The sequence below is a fragment of the Oryx dammah genome, unplaced genomic scaffold, assembly GCF_014754425.2.
Source record: "Oryx dammah isolate SB20612 unplaced genomic scaffold, SCBI_Odam_1.1 HiC_scaffold_19, whole genome shotgun sequence".
Taxonomy (NCBI): domain Eukaryota; kingdom Metazoa; phylum Chordata; class Mammalia; order Artiodactyla; family Bovidae; genus Oryx; species Oryx dammah.
Window position 1 is genome coordinate 64842213 of NW_024070203.1, and position 19480 is coordinate 64861692.

The following is a 19480-nucleotide window of genomic DNA, read 5'->3' on the forward strand; positions in this document are numbered from 1 at the left end:
TCACTGACTCAATGGACATGGGTTTGGGTAGACTCTTGCAGTCGGTGATGGATAGGGAGGCCTGGCATGCTGCGGTTCATGGAGTCACAAAGAGTTGGACATGACTGAGTGACTGAACTGAACTGAGCAGAAGTCACAGGTGAATTTAAGAATATATGGATTTGTTAAAGACTGAAATGTTAGTTCTAGAGGGTAAAGTGAGCAACTTTAAGGCATGCTAACAAAAATCCATCTATGGGGTCGCACAGAGTCAGACACAACTGATGCGACTTAGCAGCAGCAGCAGCATCAACAAAAATAAATATTTAAAATGGTAAGTATTGGAAACAATCTATGAACCCATCAACAGATGAAGATAAAATAATGTGATACACACACACAATGGAATATCACTCTGTCATTTAAATAAAAATGAAATCTTGCCATTTGCAATAGCATGGGTAAATTTTGAAGTTATTATGCTAAGTGAAATATGTCTGAATGACGAAGACAATTAAATTATGATTGATTTCACTCATGTGGAATATGAAAAACTAATAAGCAAAACAAAATGAATAATAAACATGAACAAAACAAACCATAATGAACATGTTGATAGAATAGAGTTGTAGTTATCGGGGCGGGGGGCGGCGGGCCGGGGCTGGAGGGACAAAATGAATAAAGGAGATCAACTGTACAGTGACAGATGGGGTCACTGAAAATAAATTTTTGGTAGTTATTACAGAAGTAGAAATGTAATGTTGCAAAAAAAAAAAAAAAGAAAGAAAAGAAAAAGGGTAAGGATTAGAGTTGGTGCCTTGAGAGTTCTGGAAGTTTTCTTAAAATTTATGTGAAAGAAATGTATAGCATTAACAGAAAAGAAGAAATGTATGTCATAGATTAAAACAGAGACTCACAAGACAGATTTAATAAGAGTAAGCAAAGAGTCGGACACGACTGAGGAACTTCACTCAATGACTATTGGTGTGAAAGAGGATTGGAGAATCTTGCCAGGGAAATCCAGTGTTGAGAGATTTCAACTTGACTCTCTCTATTAGAAGGAAGTCTTTTTTCATGAAAGTAGTTAGTCCTACCCTCTATATCCCATTCTAGAGATATATTGTGCCTCATATGATGCTAGGTGATGGGTCAGTTCAGTTCAGTTCAGTCGCTCAGTTGTGTCCAACTCTTTGCAACCCCAAGAAACGCTGTACGCCAGGCCTCCCTGTCAATCACCAACTCCCAGAGTTCACTCAAACTCATGTGATGGGTAGAGAGTGGTCAACAAATCATTTTTGTTCTTTTCCTTTATAAATGGTGAAAGAAAATGAGAAAATGTATGAGGGTTGGGAATAATTTAAAAATATATTTAAGAAAGATATCACTAAATAGTTTTTCTTAATATTAGATTTTTTAAATCAATTCAAATTTGGGAGGTATTATTAAGATAAAGGGGGTCCCTGGTGGCTCAAACAGTAAAGAATTTGACTGTAATGCAGGAGAAGTAAAAGTGTTAGTCACTCAGTTGTGTCCAATTCTTTGTGATCCCATGAACTGTAGCCTGCCAGACTCCTATGTCCATGGAATTCTCCAGGCAAGAATACTGGAGTGGGTTACCATTTCCTTTTCCAGGGGAACTTCCCAACCTAGGGATTAAACCAGGTCTCCTGCATTGTGGGCAGATTCATTACTATCTGAGCCACCAGGGAAGCCATTTGTCCAACTCTTTGTGACCTCATGGCCTATACAGCCCATGGAATTCTCCAGGCCAGAATACTGGAGTGGTAGCCTTTCCCTTCTCCAGGAGATATTCCCAACCCAGGGATCGAACACAAGTCTCCCACATTGCAAGCAGATTCTTTACAAGCTGAGCCACAAGCCAGATACAATCCCTGGGTTGGGAAGATTGCATACAGAAGGAAATAAAGGATATTTTTATCTTAAATGCTATGTGCAAAAATTTCAGCTTCATCTTCTAGACAGTGTATAAGTTTTAAATTGGGAATCACATGACAAAAGCATCCCTGCAGAAACTTCAAACTAGCAGTAATATATAGACTGGATTGAAGGGGAAGAGATCAATTGCAGGATAGAGGCTGTGGATAGCCTATGTATGAAATAACTAAGTGTTTGCATTGGGAATGGAAGACAGAAATTACTAGAAATATATTATAAAGCAATGATAATACAGGGTGTGAAAATTTCATATAGACATAAAATTAGAGCTGTGAAGTTGCAATGTTCTACAATTTCCAGTCATTTGAGATATAATTGTTTAACAATAATGAGAAATTTGTATTTATATTCAGAAGAGACTAGCTTATTTTTAATTGACTAAAGATTTGCCTTTGATTTTTAAAACTTGGGGAACATTTATATTATTAAAAATAAAAGTTGTGGTAAGGTTTGATGAGACATAAGATGATTTTGTGAAGTAGCTATTTCTGCCATTTAGCAGTTTGTTAGATGATAATTCTCAAAATGAAACAGAACAAAATTCTGCTTTGGAATTCATTACTCAGTCCTTAAGGATGTTTTCCTGGGAAAAATATGGTATTGTGCTGTCCAAATAGAACTTTCTAAAGAGCTCTTTTTATTTTACATTGGTTTTATAGTTACTAAAAGCACTAATTTTATGGGTGTTTCAAAAATTATTATCCCTGCTGCAACATTATAAAGAGAAAGTGCATTCGTCTGTCAGAGAGCTAACTTTGCTAAATTGGTTAATTTTGATCTAGTAAGCACAGCTTGAATGTAGAAGTAATTATAACTTGTATATATATATTATACAAAAAATAAACACAATAGCATAATAGCTGAAGGAAATGTATATATTATAGTGCATGAACATAAATTTTTTCTTATTAGTAATCCTATATATACAATATTTAACCCATTTTTTCCCATTAACTATGAACATGGCAAATATATTTCTAAATCAATAATTTCCTAAGCAAAACATAAAAGGTTTAAGTCAACCTCAGGGAGATTATTGAAACATTTTTGAAACTAGGATTGTCTCAGCTAATCTCTGGCACTATTGTTAAAGAACCTGCCTGCCAATGAATGAGATAAGAGATACAGGTTCAATCCCTGGGTGGAGAAGAGCAACCCACTCCAGTATTCTTGCCTGGAGTATCCCATGGACAGAGGAGCCTTGTGGGCTATCGTCCACAGTGTTGCAAAGAGTTGGACATGACTGAGCAACTAAGTGTGCGTGTACACATCTCACAAGGTCATTCTGAATATTTGTAGTAACAGTTATGAAAGAGATCACAGAGCCTGGAAGATTGTAAGTGATTGATGATGATAGTATTAATGATACAATTGATAATATTTATTGAGTGATTATGTGTCAGGAAAGCAAAAAGCTTTTATACACGTTGGTCAAAATTTCCTTGAAGTAACTCTACATGGTAAGTATTATTTTAGTTTTCATGTTATAGGTGAGGAAATTGAGGCTTAAAAACTTGCATGACTAAATTTAGTTATACTAACTAGAAAAATAAAGTGAAGCTAGCATCCAAAGTCATGCCTGAGGCAATCAAATAAAATTGATAGGTTGGATAAAATACATCTCCATCTTCCATTTCTCTAAACTTCATATTCTAATTTTAGATAGGACATATATTCCACTCAACATAGTTGGACACAAATATTCTGAAAGTCACATAGTAGGAAGTGGCAAAGTTGGGATCTTATTCAAGCAGTTTTAAATGCTAAGGAGTAGTTTGAATACCCATGGAATTATTAGTTTCATTCATTCATACTTTAAAGTTTATCCTTTTTATGAACTTGCTTACGTTCCAGTTTTAAGTATTTTAGCTTTGCCTTCTGAAATATTTTCTATTTTTGCTTTCTATATTTCCTTTAATTAAAATCCATATTCTTTTTTAATAAAATGCAAATATCATTAATCACCTTCTAGTGTCCACCTCAAAAGTCTATTGTCAAATATTATAGCTACAATGGAGTCATTGTAATTTCTTTAATATATTTTTTGTTTTATGTTTCTATATGTTATTTACTTATTAGCTTGTTAAATATTTCTTGAATGAACTAAAATAATGAAAATGAGAAAACTATCTAAAGTTCTTGACACCATGCCTAGGACAAATTAACTGCTTATTATGTATTCCTATTTTAGCTTGAACAAAATTAAGGCCAAAATTTCAGTGTCATCTTTGCTTCCTTATTTTCTCTAATTTGAAAATATGCCCAGAATCTAGTCGTTAATCATCACATCTATTGATAGCACATTAGTCCAAGCCAAAATGTCATCATCTTTCATCTGGATTAAAGTAGTTGTCTCTAATCTCCTATATTCTATATTTACTGTCTTCATCTTTTTTCAAACACAGCAAGAATGATCCTGTTGAAAGTTAATCGATATGTAACTACCTTACACAAAACTCTAACATTCTCATGATTCCCATGTCATGTAGTATCATATTCTCTCTCTCATTATGCTCCTGCTATACCTATCCCAACCTCCCTTATTGTTACTTGCATGCACCCCAGACATGATCCTAATGCAGGATGAGTGTACAGGCAGTTCTGTCTTCCTTAAACACTTTTCCCCTGATACCTGTATAGCTCACTGGCCATGTCTCTTAAATCTTGTTTAAAAATTAGGTTTTTCAATGAGGTGTTTATTGTTACTGTGGTTCACCCTATATAAAATTAAAATGCTCAACATCCTTGTCTATATTTCATTTCTAATTTGCATTTCTCCATAAAGCTTATCATTTAACATAAAATATACTCACTTACTCATTTTGTGTATTATATAGTTCAGTCGCTCAGTCGTGTCTGACTCTTTGTGACCCCATGAATTGCAGCATGCCAGGCTTTCCTGTCCATCACCATCTCCCGAAGTTCACTCAGACTCACATCCATCGAGTCTGTGATACCATCCAGCCATCTCATCCTCGGTCGTCCCCTTCTCCTTCTGCCCCCAATCCCTCCCAGCATCAAAGTCTTTTCCAATGAGTCAACTCTTCGCATGAGGTGCCCAAAGTACTGGAGCTTCAGCTTTAGTATCATTTTTTCCAAAGAAATCCCAGGGCTGATCTCCTTCAGAATGGATTGGTTGGATCTCCTTGCAGTCCAAGGGACTTTCAAGAGTCTTCTCCAACACCACAGTTCAAAAGCATCAATTGTTTGGTGCTCAGCCTTCTTCACAGTCCAACTCTCACATCCATACATGACCACAAGAAAAACCATAGCCTTGACTAGACGGACCTTAGTCGGCAAAGTAATGTCTCTGCTTTTGAATATACTATCTAGGTTGGTCATAACTTTTCTTCCAAGGAGTAAGCGTCTTTTAATTTCATGGCTGCAGTTACCATCTGCAGTGATTTTGGAGCCCCTCAAAATAAAGTCTGACACTGTTTCCACTGTTTCCCCATCTATTTCCCATGACGTGATGGAACCACATGCCATAATCTTCGTTTTCTGAATGTTGAGATTTAAGCCAACTTTTTCACTCTCCTCTTTCACTTTCATTAAGAGGCTTTTTAGCTCCTCTTCACTTTCTGCCATAAGGGTGGTGTCATCTGCATATCTGAGGTTATTGATATTTCTCCCAGCAATCTTGATTCCAGCTTGTGTTTCTTCCAGTCCAGCGTTTCTCATGATGTACTCTGCATATTAGTTAAATAAGCAGGGTGACAATATACAGCCTTGACGTACTCCTTTTCCTATTAGGAACCAGTCTGTTGTTCCATGTCCAGTTCTAACTGTTGCTTCCTGACCTGCATACAGATTTCTCAAGAGGCGGGTCAGGTGGTCTGGTATTCCCATCTCTTTCAGAATTGTCCACAGTTTATTGTGATCCACACAGTCAAAGGCTTTAGCATAGTCAATAAAGCAGAAATAGATGTTTTTCTGGAACTCTCTTGCTTTTTCCATGATCCAGTGGATATTGGCAATTTGATCTCTGGTTCCTGTGCCTTTTCTAAAACCAGCTTGAACATCTGGAAGTTCATGGTTCACATATTGCTGAAGCCTGGCTTGGAGAATTTTGAGCATTACTTTCCTAGCGTGTGAGATGAGTGCAACTGTGCGGTAGTTTGAGCATTCTTTGGCATTGCCTTTCTTTGGAATTGGAATGAAAACTGACCTTTTCCAGTCCTGTGGCCACTGCTGAGTTTTCCAAATTTGCTGGCATATTGAGTGCAGCACTTTCACAGCATCATTTTTCAGGATTTGAAACAGCTCAACTGGAATTTCATCACCTCCACTAGCTTTGTTCGTAGTGATGCTTTCTAAGGCCCACTTGACTTCACATTCCAAGATGTCTGGCTCTAGATGAGTGATCACATCATCATGATTATCTGGGTCATTAAGATCTTTTTTGTACAGTTCTTCCATATATTCTTGCCACGTCTTCTTAATATCTTTTGCTTCTGTTAGGTCCATACCATTTCTATTATATTATATATTGTATTATATAACCTTCCCTATTATTTAAAACATGAAGGGCTAGAATATTATTTTTATATAAACACCTAGAACAGAGCTGGGCACATAAAAGAAAAAGTACTCAATAATATTTTCTGAATGAATATATTAACTATTTTCACTGAAAATTAAATTTTTTTCACTGAAAAATAAATCATGAACATTTCCCCAGATTACTGTAAATTCTTCCCAGACATAATATGTAATGACAGCAAGTGACATCCAAATCATGTTGATGGCAATTAATACAAGTCCAATTTATACTAAGGTAAAAAGGTATTTGCTTAAATAACTTGAAAAGCCAAGGGCTCTGTAATTAGGTCATCCATAGTGAGGGACTGAAGCACCAAAACTTTTCTTCTCTTTGTAGATTAGTTACATTCTTTCCCATCGTCAGTCTATTTCCAAAGAGGAGAAGCAGGGTCACTTCCATGGATATAAAAGCTGTTCACAGGACACTTTGCTCAGAATGGCTCTGTGTTTAGTTTAATACCCTTGGCTGCTATCTTGAAATCTGAACAGTGAGTCTTCCATTCTCATCTTACCCTAGGCCCTCATCATTATGTAGCTGGTCCTGGGTAGAAGCCATTGTCCAATAAACTTTGAACTCTTTATTTACACAATTTAAGTACTTCTCAGGCCGAGAATGCCTCTTCAAGCTGCCACCGCCATGTAATCCCACAGCCACCTGATACAAAGAGCTAACTCATTGCAAAAGACCCTGATGTTGGGAAAGACTGAGGGCAAGAGGAGAAAGGGATGATGGAGGATGAGGTGGTTGGATGGCATCAATGACTCAATGGACATGTGTTTGAGCAAACTCAGGGAGATAGTGAAAGACAAGGAAGCTTAGATATGCTGCAGTTCATGGGGTCATAAAGACTAGGACGTGACTTATTGACTGAACAACAACAACAACGTACTCCCAAGAAAAGTGATTCCTCTACCTCTTTGCCTATCACTAGTGTCAGTTTAAAATACACTGGGGACTCCATTGGCCCACACGGAGCACTTCCCATTCCTCTACACAATTCTGTGCTTAGAAATTGACATTTAATTAGATGAGAGTTTATTTTTGACAAGGGGAAATCCCAGAGGAGAATAAGACTATGTTCACAATAAAAAAAAAAAAAAAAAATTGGGGAAATGATACTAATTGATAAAAACAGTAAATATACATCACTTTGTATAATTAGAATTTGGGGATATGTCATAACTTTCTTAATTTCTGTTTATATTGCTTTCATTTTCAACATTATATATATCACTATTAAGAAATCTTATTACATAAACATTTCCCCTGTTTCTGATCATTTTTTTATAAGAAATCCTAGAAATTAGACTTATAAAATATAAATAAATTTAGCCCTTTGCTGGGAGCCAGCGTGAGGAATCCCACCCATGACAAGGTCATGTGGAGAGGCCTGATGGGCAAGGCGAGTCAAGCTTCAGGGTTTCCTCCTGGAATTTCCTGAGCATGAACCCCCAAAACCAGAATCTGCCTGCCTTATTGTACTGTGCTTTTCCACTCTTCTGACACACTCTGGAAAAAGTTAACTCAGGGGTTTAGTCTTCTGCATTTGAAAGGGATGTTTCAGTTCAAACCCCCTCTGATAACTCTCTAGCTTGCCTAACAGGTTGCCCCAGACTTTTTATGGCTTGTGAATTGCTTACAGCCCCCAACTGCGAGAGGCATAAAGCTTAAAGCATCTTAAAAATACAGAGCCTTTTCTAAAGAGCTGAAAATCATATTGGTGACGGATTTCACTGTTGACTCAATGATTGCTGCCAGGCTTCCATATTCTTTATCTTTTAGGCACCTGGGAGGATATTAATCAATGTAATCGGAATATGGAAAAAGGGTATATAGTAGTTTTGATGTTAGCAACACTAGACTTTTGAGTTAATTACTTTTCTTCTGTTATAAATCACTGTACTCCTTTTACTTGTTATAAATTGCTGTATCTTTGCTATGTAAGGATGTAACTTTGTTTAGTGCTTTCTGAGAGTGGCACCAGACTTTGGGAAGATCAACACAAATAAGTCTTCTGGTTGACAAACCCTTATCAGAAAAGGGCTGTAAAATGTTAATTGGCCCTTTTGGCTGGAAGATGATGTAAATCACCTAAGACTTGTGTATACAACTAGGTATGCAGAGAGAAAAGCCTGGTTTTGATAAGAGTCTAGGCTGATAACGCTGCATAATTTTGTATTACCCATTGATCTCTATGTAGAATCAAAAAGTTATAAAAGGCCTTTCTAGACAATAGAGGCTATTCAAGAGAACGCTATTCAAGAGGATGCCGGTGGCCTAACGTAGATGGTGCAAGCTCCTTGTCTGGAAATTTATTGGCTTTCCTTACACCAAGTTATTCAGCCTCTTTTCTCCACTTAATTTTCCTACTACACTATTTCTTCCTAATCTAATCTTATATTTCTAAATAAATAAATAAGTTTTTCGTCACCTATGCCGTCCCCACTTCGAATCACCCTGGATCCACTGGGGCTGGACCCCGTCAGCCCTTTGATTTATATTTTCAAATTGATTCCAAGAAAGATTATGACAATTTATGTTCTCATCACTCAATAATGAAGGTGCTAGACTCAGCATACTTACCAGAATACTTACCTCAAATGGACTAATAATTTAATATATTAAAAATAGAATATATGATTGAAATATATTGATTTGCCTTTTTGTGATTCCTAATTATGTGGAACATGTTATGTATTTTTAACAGTACTTATTTTATATTTTAAATTATCCACTTATGTTTTTGCTCATTTCTCTTTTGTTTTTATCTGTTTTTAGGGACAGTTTCAATCTTGCGTCTTTCATAATTGTGGCAAATAATTTTTCACTGTGATTTACAATGAATGTTTGATGTGTCACTTTGGGGGGAGAAGTGAAAATGTGATTGACTGTGTGATACTTTGACTTTTTTAATACTCTAAATGTATAACTTCAAACTTGAGAATATAAAATAATTTTAATAAATCAGTTTCATTAAAAACATTAACTATTGCCTCAAATGCTCACTGCCAACTCCCAAAAAGTTGTATATCAATCTCACAAATTGGTAAAGCAACAGAAAGAATATGTCATGATTTCTATGCACAAGGCACACAATAATAATTTATTTTGTTCCTGTGGGGCCCTAAATGGGAAACCTTAAAAAAGAAGGGCTAGCTTTGCGGTTTAGAGCTAAGATGGCACCTGGCGGAAGAGATGAGGGCGCGGCCTAAGTTGTCTGTCAAAACTCTTGATTGGTTTTCTTGATTTCTGTGCACGTAGAGAGCACGTGATCACCATAGACTCCTGTTATAATGATGGTACATGATGATTTGACCTTTAATGTGATTGGTGCAACTATGGAAAGTCCCTCACAAACCCCTCCCTGCTTGCCTTTATAAACCAAGAGCTTACAGCAATAAACCGGAACTGCTTAGACGGAACCCCTGCCGTGTCTGATTGTCTCTCGCTTGCCGAGGGGCTGGGTTGGCCGACAGCAGGCTCACTTGTCCTCGGGACCGCTCGGCTTTGCTGAGGGAAGTTCCACTGCCTCTCTCTTTCTGTGGAGCGCCCCCTGCAGTTCCAAGTAATGTTATTTAGATGCATCTTCTTGCCACTCCATAAAAATTCATGGTATCTTTATCAAAGTATCACAATTAGAGATTTTTCCCCCTATTAAAATGTTTTCCAAAGGGCTGCAAATATTGCTTAAATATGACATCTTCATTTATTAAAACAAATACCTTTGCAAGTAGTTTTCTGTGGTTCAAGAGAAGACAGTCAGACTTGTGCTGAAAATAAATATAAATGTGAAGATGGGAATTCTTTTATACTCACATTCTGTGAACTTTAGTATAAAGATAAATACCCTATCCATTATTTTCTACTGAGTGAAGGGCATAAAATATGTTTCTTTCATTTCCAAATTATTTTTGTAATTCTCTCAATTGAGGGGTATTAGACCCTGATGCTGGGAAAGATTGAAGGCAGGAGGAGAAGGGGATGCCAGAGGATGATATGATTGGATCAGACAGGAGTTTGAGTAAGCTCCAGGAGTTGGTCATGGACAAGGAAGCCTGGTGTGCTACAGTACATGGGGTTGAAAAGAGTTGGACATGACTGAGCGACTGAATTGAACTGATGGTTAATCACAACTTTTGCTATGTGCCTGGCAATATTCTAAGTACTTCATATTTATTTACAAATTTAATCCAAGCTACAAATTTGTGAAGTAAGTACTGTCATTAACACCATTTTTCAGATTTGAAAATTTCAGGTCCAAAAGGTTATATAATGAAAGCAGAGGCTGGAGTTTGATACAAAGTGACTTGACTTTGAGAGCACACCTCAAGAGAAGAAAAATTCACAAGTAGGTAAGCTCCAAGACTGTTTACTCACTGAGACTGCAAGAAATTTTTGCTTTTGATGCCCCAAAGACAGCAAGTCAGAAACAGAAATATGATTTACTATCACTATATTTAATATTTATTTATTTAATATCCTGGTTGATTCAAGATAGGAGAGTAGTATAATAAAGAGAAATATTAATGGGTGGAATAAGATTGAAGAAAAAAATATTCATTATTTGCAGGTAATGATTGTATAGCTAGAAAATACCAAAGTTTTACAGATTATTAGAAATATGTTTATTTATCAAAGCTATTGGAAGAAAAATCCATTGTACACACCTATACTAGCAATAAACAAATGAGAAATTAATTTTAAAAGATCTTTAGAGAAATGCAAATTAAAATCCACCAAGAAACAATTAAATCCTCACCAGAATGGCTAAAATTAAGAATTTCAAAGCCAAGTGTTGGTGATGATACACAGTGACTGGAAGTTTCTGATGGAAGTCTAAAATGGTATAATTGCTTTGGAATACTGATTGACCTTATTAAAGCTAATTATATGTATATACAATGACTCAGCAGTTTTTTATCTGAATCAGAAATGAGTATTTATGTGCACCAAAAATATTCAAGAATATTTTTAATGACTATTTGTAACAGTCACAGTTTAGAAACAACTACCCATAGATAATAGAAAGGCTAAATATATTGTAATATATTTTTACTCTAGACTATTACATAGAAATAGAGAATAATAAAATCCTGACATGTAGTTGGATAAATCTCACAAACATAACTTTTAGGGAAAAGTTCACAAAAGAGTTTGTAATATGTAACCATTTAAATTAAGTTCAGAAACTAAAGTAGCCTGTGGTAGAAGCCTGAAAAATGATTACCCTTATGGGATTTACTGTTTGGTAGCTTTCTGGTGCTGGAATGGCTGTATCTTTATCTGAGTGGCAGTTGCACACATACATAAATATGTAGAAATTTTTCAGTTGCACTTAAGATTGGTAAAATGTATTAAATCTTATCACAATAAAAATTATTTGTATCCAAAAGAAAGGTTGTGTAACATTTCTTTCCTTTATCATTAAGCAATATATTTGGTTACGTTCTCATTTGGGAGAAACACCCAGGAAAGCAGGAGAGCAGAATGCTGTTATGTCATTATAGTGCCACATTGGTTTTATCAAGGATGTGAAGGGAAAAATACAAACAAATAAATATACACACTTACTAAAATAATTCTATTGGAATCCTTGAACTCCAGTCTGGTCATAGGTCACTGAACTGATTCCCTGGACTTTTCAGTTTGACTCCTCAAGAAGATAGCTTTTTAACCCTTTCCTCCTCCAGATAATGGAAAATCCAAGAGCTTTTCCCAAGATCTTCTCAAAGGGGAACAAGTGATTTATGTTGTAAATATCAAATTATGAATACAAACAGTTCATTTTGTTTACATTCTTCTCTAAAAGTAATGAAGGAATATATCTACATAAATTTTCCCTTAATTCTAAAAAGGTCATTGTATTCTTAGAGTTCCCCAAAGATTTTAACTGAAATAGTTAGGACTTTGTAACTGAATAAAATATATGCACATAAAATAGGAAAGAAAAAGAATTACTGTCCAAATAGCTTTATATTAGCAAGAAATAGGCAAAGATTGCTAGTGATCAAAACAGGAAAATGATCAAAACTGATTAAAAAGACAAGAAACTATAAACAATATAAATCGTGCATCAAGAATTTGCACTCTATACCTTTGCATTTGTTTTCCATTCACATTAGATTTTTATGGTAAAATCTTTCTCTCTGCCACCCTACATTTAAAAAAATAAACTAAAACATTTATCCTGTCATTGTCTTAGCTGGTATTGGTGGTGATGTCTGTGCCTATAGCAAGGAGCATTTGAGTATGCCTCATGTGGTTCCTCACCAAACAACTCACAGCCAGCAACTTTAGCCAAAAGGTATTCATAATATAAGTTCTTACTATTGGAGAACTAGACCATCAGTTTTTAATAGATGGAAGATAACTACATGCAGTCAGACTATTCATTTGATTGAGAAAGAAACTGAGACTCTCATAGGTTGAATAAAAGAAGGAATGAAGTGAAAAACACTGATGTGATTATAAAATAAAGATCTGCCTAAATGGGGTTTAGTCTAATTGTTTTTCCCCCAAGTAAATCAGGGGAAATCCTGATATTTAGGTGGGATCCTGAAGACTATCAATAATAGATTTTATAGTAGGAGATGAGGAGGATATTTCAAAGTAGTAGCAAAGTCATTTGGCATGACTGATGGTTAAAGGGAAAGAAATTTACATTTATTGACCATCTTCTATGGAATACATATGATAAAAACCTTAAGAAAGTAGAGAAGAGTATTTTATACAAAAAATGGCAAAGTTTTTTACATCACGAATAAAAATATAAAACTTTAATGTCAAGACAGAATTTTTTCTTGATATAATTATGAATTTACTAATGAGCTGACAATATTTCATTCATGGTATAATTTAATTATTTTTCTTTCTTGAGTATAACCTTTTGCCATATTATTCACTTGCTTTTATTTTTTACAGAAATCTCAAAATTCAATCAGAAAATTTAAATTAAAAGTAGCAAAGAATTAAAATCAAATAATTAATGCCCCAAAATACAACCAGTTTCTCTACACTTAAAAAAATAATATATTACTAACACAAAAGCTGAGTTACTTTTTGGTTAAAAAAAATACAGTAACAGTTGGGAAAGGTAATGATTGAGAGCCTTTTACAATCTAAGATAGCATATGTAATTAGGATGAACTTTTCTTTACAATTCTTTGAGAAAATTACTTGTCACAGATACATTTTCCAGCATAACAACATGTAAAATGTTCTCTTGGGAAAAAAACACCCACGGATGTGGAAATAGTGAAGGGAAACTGAACTGACATGCTCAGTATTTTCTCTGGAGAGCTCAAATGTTGCAAAGGCATTTAAAAATTGCTTGCTTTGGGTGAGGAAGGGTGGGGCTTTTGTATCCCCAAAGAGACAAAAAATTGAAAGTCTCTGGAAGGGGCGTGACTTGGGCAGAGTGGTTCTGTTCAGCCAAGAAAACCCACAGTAATGGAGATAAATGAAAGAGAGGTACATGTGGCGAGAGAGCCAATTATCCAAGATGGCATGTTCAGGCTCTCTTGCCCTACATTTTGTAAATAATATCTAAGTAACGGCTGAGCTCATGTATAGGTACTCACTTGGTCACAAGCTACTTTGTGCTGTAGGAATATACGGGGTCCACCTAGAAACTGGCAGCATTACTGCTGCATCTCAGCTGTGTCCATTGGGTCAGCCATGAGAGGAGGACTGGTTTCAAATTGGGAAAGGAGTACACCAAGGCTGTATATTGCCACCCTGATTCTTTAACTTACATGCAGAGGAAATCATGGGAAATGCTGGGATGGATGAAGCACAAGCTGGAATCAAGATTGCTGGGAGAAATATCAATAAACTCAAATATGCAGATCACACTACCCTTATGGCAGAAAGCGAAGAAGAACCAAAGAGCCTCTTGTTGAAAGTGAAAGAGGAGAGTTGAAAAAGTTAGCTTAAAACTCAACATTCAGATAAGTAAGATCATGGCATCTGATCCCATCACTTCATGGCAACTAGATGGGGAAATAGTTAAAACAGTGACAGACTTTATTTGGGGGAATGCCAAAATCACTGCAGATGGTGACTACAGCCATGAAATTAAAAGATGCTTACTCCTAGGAAGAAAAGTTTTGACCAACCTAGACAGCATATTAAAGAGCTGAGACATTACTTTGCCAACAAAGGTCCATCTAGTTATAGCTATTGTTTTTCCAATAGCCATGTATGAATGTGAGAGCTGGACTGTAAAGAAAGCTTAGTGCTGAATTGAGGCTTTTGAACTGTGGTGTTGGAGAAGACTCTTGAGAGTCCCATGGACTACAAGGAGATCCTCCAATCAGTCCATCCTAAAGGAAATCAGTCCTGAATGTTTATTGGAAGGACTGATGCTGAGGCTGAAACTCCAATACTTTGGCTACCTGATGTGAAGAACTCACTCACTGGAAAAGACCCTGATGCTGGGAAAGATTGAAGGCAGGAGGAGAAGGGGATGACAGAGGATGAGATTGTTGGATGGCATCACTGACTCAATGGACATGAGTTTGAGTAAACTCTGGTAGTTGGTGATGGATAGGGAGGCCTGGCATCCTGCAGTCCATGGGATCGCAAAGAGTTGGACACGATGACCGTCTGAACTGAACTGAACCCTTATGGCTTCTGTGTCAGCCAGAAGAGAGGCTGTGTTATGACTGTTGTGCGAGCCAGGAAAGAATAAACATATTTTCAGTTCCTATGGCTCCTAGAGTCTTCTTTCCACCTCTTAGCTGATGCCTTGTCTACCCTAGGCTCAGCAAACAGTGTGAATAGCAAGACAATTGACATTGAAAACAGCATCAGCAATACAGTACACTGAAGTCACACTGTGTATCTACAAACATATCCTGATAGTGTCAAAGGGAGGTAGAGCCCAAACTGAACACTGAGTACAGGCAACAATTGTGGATTTGTTGAAGCAACTGAAACTTGCAGGGTAGCATTCCCAAGAAGAGAGAGCAGCTCAGAAGAGGAGCCCAAAATTTGGCAGGCAGGTTTCCCATGATTCACCTGTTTGAGGTCTGAACTGCACCATGAGCAGGGTAAAACTCCATTAGGCTTTCAAAGTGATAGACATGGAAATATGTACTTAATATCACATAGTGTTGGAATTCTGGCCCAACCAGAGTGGAAAAATTTATTTTTTTCCAAGTCACTCAGAAGAAAAACCTGAAATACCACATCTCAAGAATAATTTGTTTAGTCACTGAGTTGTGCCCAACTTTTTTGTGACCCCATGGACTGTAGCCTGCCAGGCTCCCGTGTCCATTGGATTTCCCAGGCAAGAATACTGGAGTGGGCTTCAATTTCCTTCTCCAGGGGATCTTCCCCACCCAGGGACCAAATCCACATCTCCTGCTTTGGCAGGCAGATTCTTTACAACTGAGCCACCAGGGTAGCCCACATCTTAGGAATAGGAGTACTATTTTATAAAAATAAAAAGTAAATCAATACTTGGAAAGTATAAATCAATACTGTCTTTATATTAAAAGCTTGCAAGAAAAAATTCAACATTGTTAAAAGAAAAACTGCATAGCCCCTATCCTTAGTATAATCCAAAGTAGAATTTTAAAGGTTCAGAGAAATTTAAATAAATCTTTTTTATGTAACATTAAAAATTAATAAATATGGTTTCCATGGTATGTAGGAATATATTGATTGATCTGATGTGCATGCTTGAAAATAAGAGGATGGGAAAAAGGGACAGGAGAAACATATAAAGATATAATTGCTGAAAAATTCCCACTTTATGAAAAAATATCAATATACAGATAACAGAAGCTCAGTAAATTCAAATAGATCCAACATGGTGAAAACCAAAAGAGACAATCCAAAAAGAGAAAAACAAAAAGGAAAGGGAGGATGGATTGGTGGATGGATGAGAGGAAGGAAGGAAGGGTCCTATATTTGGGAAACATTTCCTCCAAAAGTGAGAATAAAATGAAGCCATTTTCATATAAATAGAAAGTAAACACTAATAAAAATTACCCAGACTGAACACTAATGAAAATGTTTTCTGATAAAAATCTGACTCTAAAAGAAATAACAAAGAGTATTAGAAAATATAAATATTCGGGTAAATATATAAGATGGAATTTCCCCTTAATTTGCTCAAATGTCAGTATCTTATTAAAGAAAAATTATATAATTTACAAGTACAGATAACTAAAATATATGCTAATAATACCAAATTATAGCAAAGACAATGAAATTACATTCTTGTAATATTCTTATGTTTGTGAGCTGTGACTTGTGAAGAATAGTGTAAACTAGTAACAAAGTAATTCTAATTTCTAAGAATGAGCATTTTAATGCCCATTTCAACCACACACAAAAAAATGCAATTAGAAGGAGATTTAGCCAAAAAGCCAATTGTGGATATAAAATGGAATAAAAAGCCAATTTATAAAATGAAATGGAAGAAAATAAAAATAAATAATAAAAATAATGTGGAACAAGGAAATAAAATAATTTGAACAAATAAGAATAACAAGGTGGTACATTAAAATATAAACACATCAAAGACTAAAATTATATAGAGCAAGTAACTCAATTAAAATGGAATTAAAATAACTCAGTATAAAAGGCAGTATAATCATTTTTGTAAACCTTTAGGCAGTTTCTAAACACTTCAATCACAGACCTATCACATCACCCAGAAATTTTACTCCTGTGTGTATATTCAATATAATTGAATACGTGTCCACAGAATGATTTAAATAAGACTGTTCATAGCAGCTTTATTCATAATAGCCTAAGACAGGAAACAGTTTGAATGTTTTCCAATAAGCAAATTGGGTTATATTCATGTAATGAATTCGTACAGAGCAATAAATCAAAAGAACAAACTGCTGACATACATACTAACATGGGTGGATTTTAGAGCATTATACTGAATGAAAGAAGTGAGAAACAAAAGAGTACATAATTTATGATTCCATTTACATGAATTTCAGTAACAGACATGTAATCTATGGTGATAAAATTAAGAATAGTTATTTCTTGGAAGAATATATTCATTGATTAGGAAGTGGCATGGAACACTCTGGAGTTATCTAGGTGGTAGCATATATGTAATTTGTTTCATGGAATTTTTCCTATCAAATTAAGATGATATATATTTAATCATTAGCAGTTAATATCATTAAACTTTTCATGGTCATAAGTATTGTTTATTTTTCTTCCTAACACTTGTTTTCTTACTTTGTTAAACTGCTTTTTTTCTTTTGCAAATATAAATAGCATTGTTATTAAATCAGACTTGTTATTGCCTATTCTATTTCTATACGGCATATGATTTCTTAAACTTTTGTTGTACAAAGCATTCTAAATATTGTTTAGTTAGATTTTTAATACATTTATTTTTTTTAAATGTGTATAAGATCACAATATGACGTTCATGCTTTCTCTATTCACTAGGTTGATGGCTTACTTCTTAATCTGTCATGATGGCCTTATCTGGAGCAATAACATCAGAGCTATCACAAAAACTCTAGATACTCAACATTATTCTGATGAAAAGAAGGAACCAATGATTTATTAGGATTCAATGTTTAATAATTTGATCAGTGTCTTAGAGAAAAATCAGATTTGTCACACTTTCAAGTAACTCTGAGCAAAATATGGAGTAAAGATGTCTTTATTTTAAAAAAATGAATGCATGTTTACCTGTGTGCGATAACTAGGTTGAGAAATGACAGGGGTGAGGAATTGGTTTCCAATTAGATCTTTACCATCAAAATAAGTGGAATTATCTCAGGAAAATATTTCAGAGGAAAAACAACAACAGGCCCTACCAATTTTCTTGTAAGGGAACAGTTGCTTTTAATGGTGGAAATTTCCTGCTGTGGCTATTTGACTACCTGCAGAGTTCCTGTGACAATTATGTGCTGCATTCACTATGAAGAAGATATGGAGACTGAAGCTATGGAGAAACCATTCCCAAGTTAATCACTTCTCTTCAATAAAAATAACAGTTGGGCTCTTAAGAACTGTAATGTAGTTTTAGAAAAGTTGAATTGTCTTGAAATAAATTTTTAAGAATTATGAAACATGCTTTCCTTTAAACACTACCCCAAAACTACATTTTTAAAGATTCATGGTATTAAAGTTTAGAAACCAATATGAGGCAGTCAACACATTCATGGTGTGATCCCTGTGGCAGTGAACTTTGAACATTTGTTGATTAAACTCCATTAGCATGCACTTAATGTACTGGCACTGATACTGGTTTCTGAACATAAATATATTATTAGGACTTAATTCTGAAACACATTTGTATAAAACTTTGCAAATAGATATCATTGGAAGGATTATTTCTCTAATTTCAGAAATAAATTACTGAACTGCACTCCTACATTAAAGTGATAATAGGGAAATACACATATGTATATGATTCATAAAACTAGAAACATAGTTATTTGAATGTAGATAAAATATTATTCCTTTTATCTGTATATTTACTGTGAAATATTTTGGATATACAATAAAATTCTATGGAGTAGAACTAACAGGTTAAATAGTTAGAAAAGACTCAAGTTAAATGTTTTATTATATTAACTTTATATAAAAATGAAAGTTCTTTTTAAAATACTCATAGTTGTAGAATGTTAGTCATTTATGGCAGTTAAATGAAAGAAGACTACTTGAGGTACCTTAGAATCTACATGGTATGCATATTTGCACAACCAGCTGCACCACCACCCCCAAACTTGAGCCAAATCATTTTCAGACAATGCCTATGACTCAAAAGTAATATGAAGAGATAAGAGTGGCACTTAGATTTTGATGTATCCGAGATTACCACTGGGCTTGGGTTAAGATATTAGGAAGACAATAAAAGGAAGAAGTGAAAAGCATATCAATCTTGTTAAAATTCACTGTTGATATTGACTCTGAAATTATTTCCGGAAAGATGCAGATAAAAGGTGATTTTAAAGCCCCATTCCAGACTCCAAACTTACATAAAACTAAACATCTTTCTGGAATTGA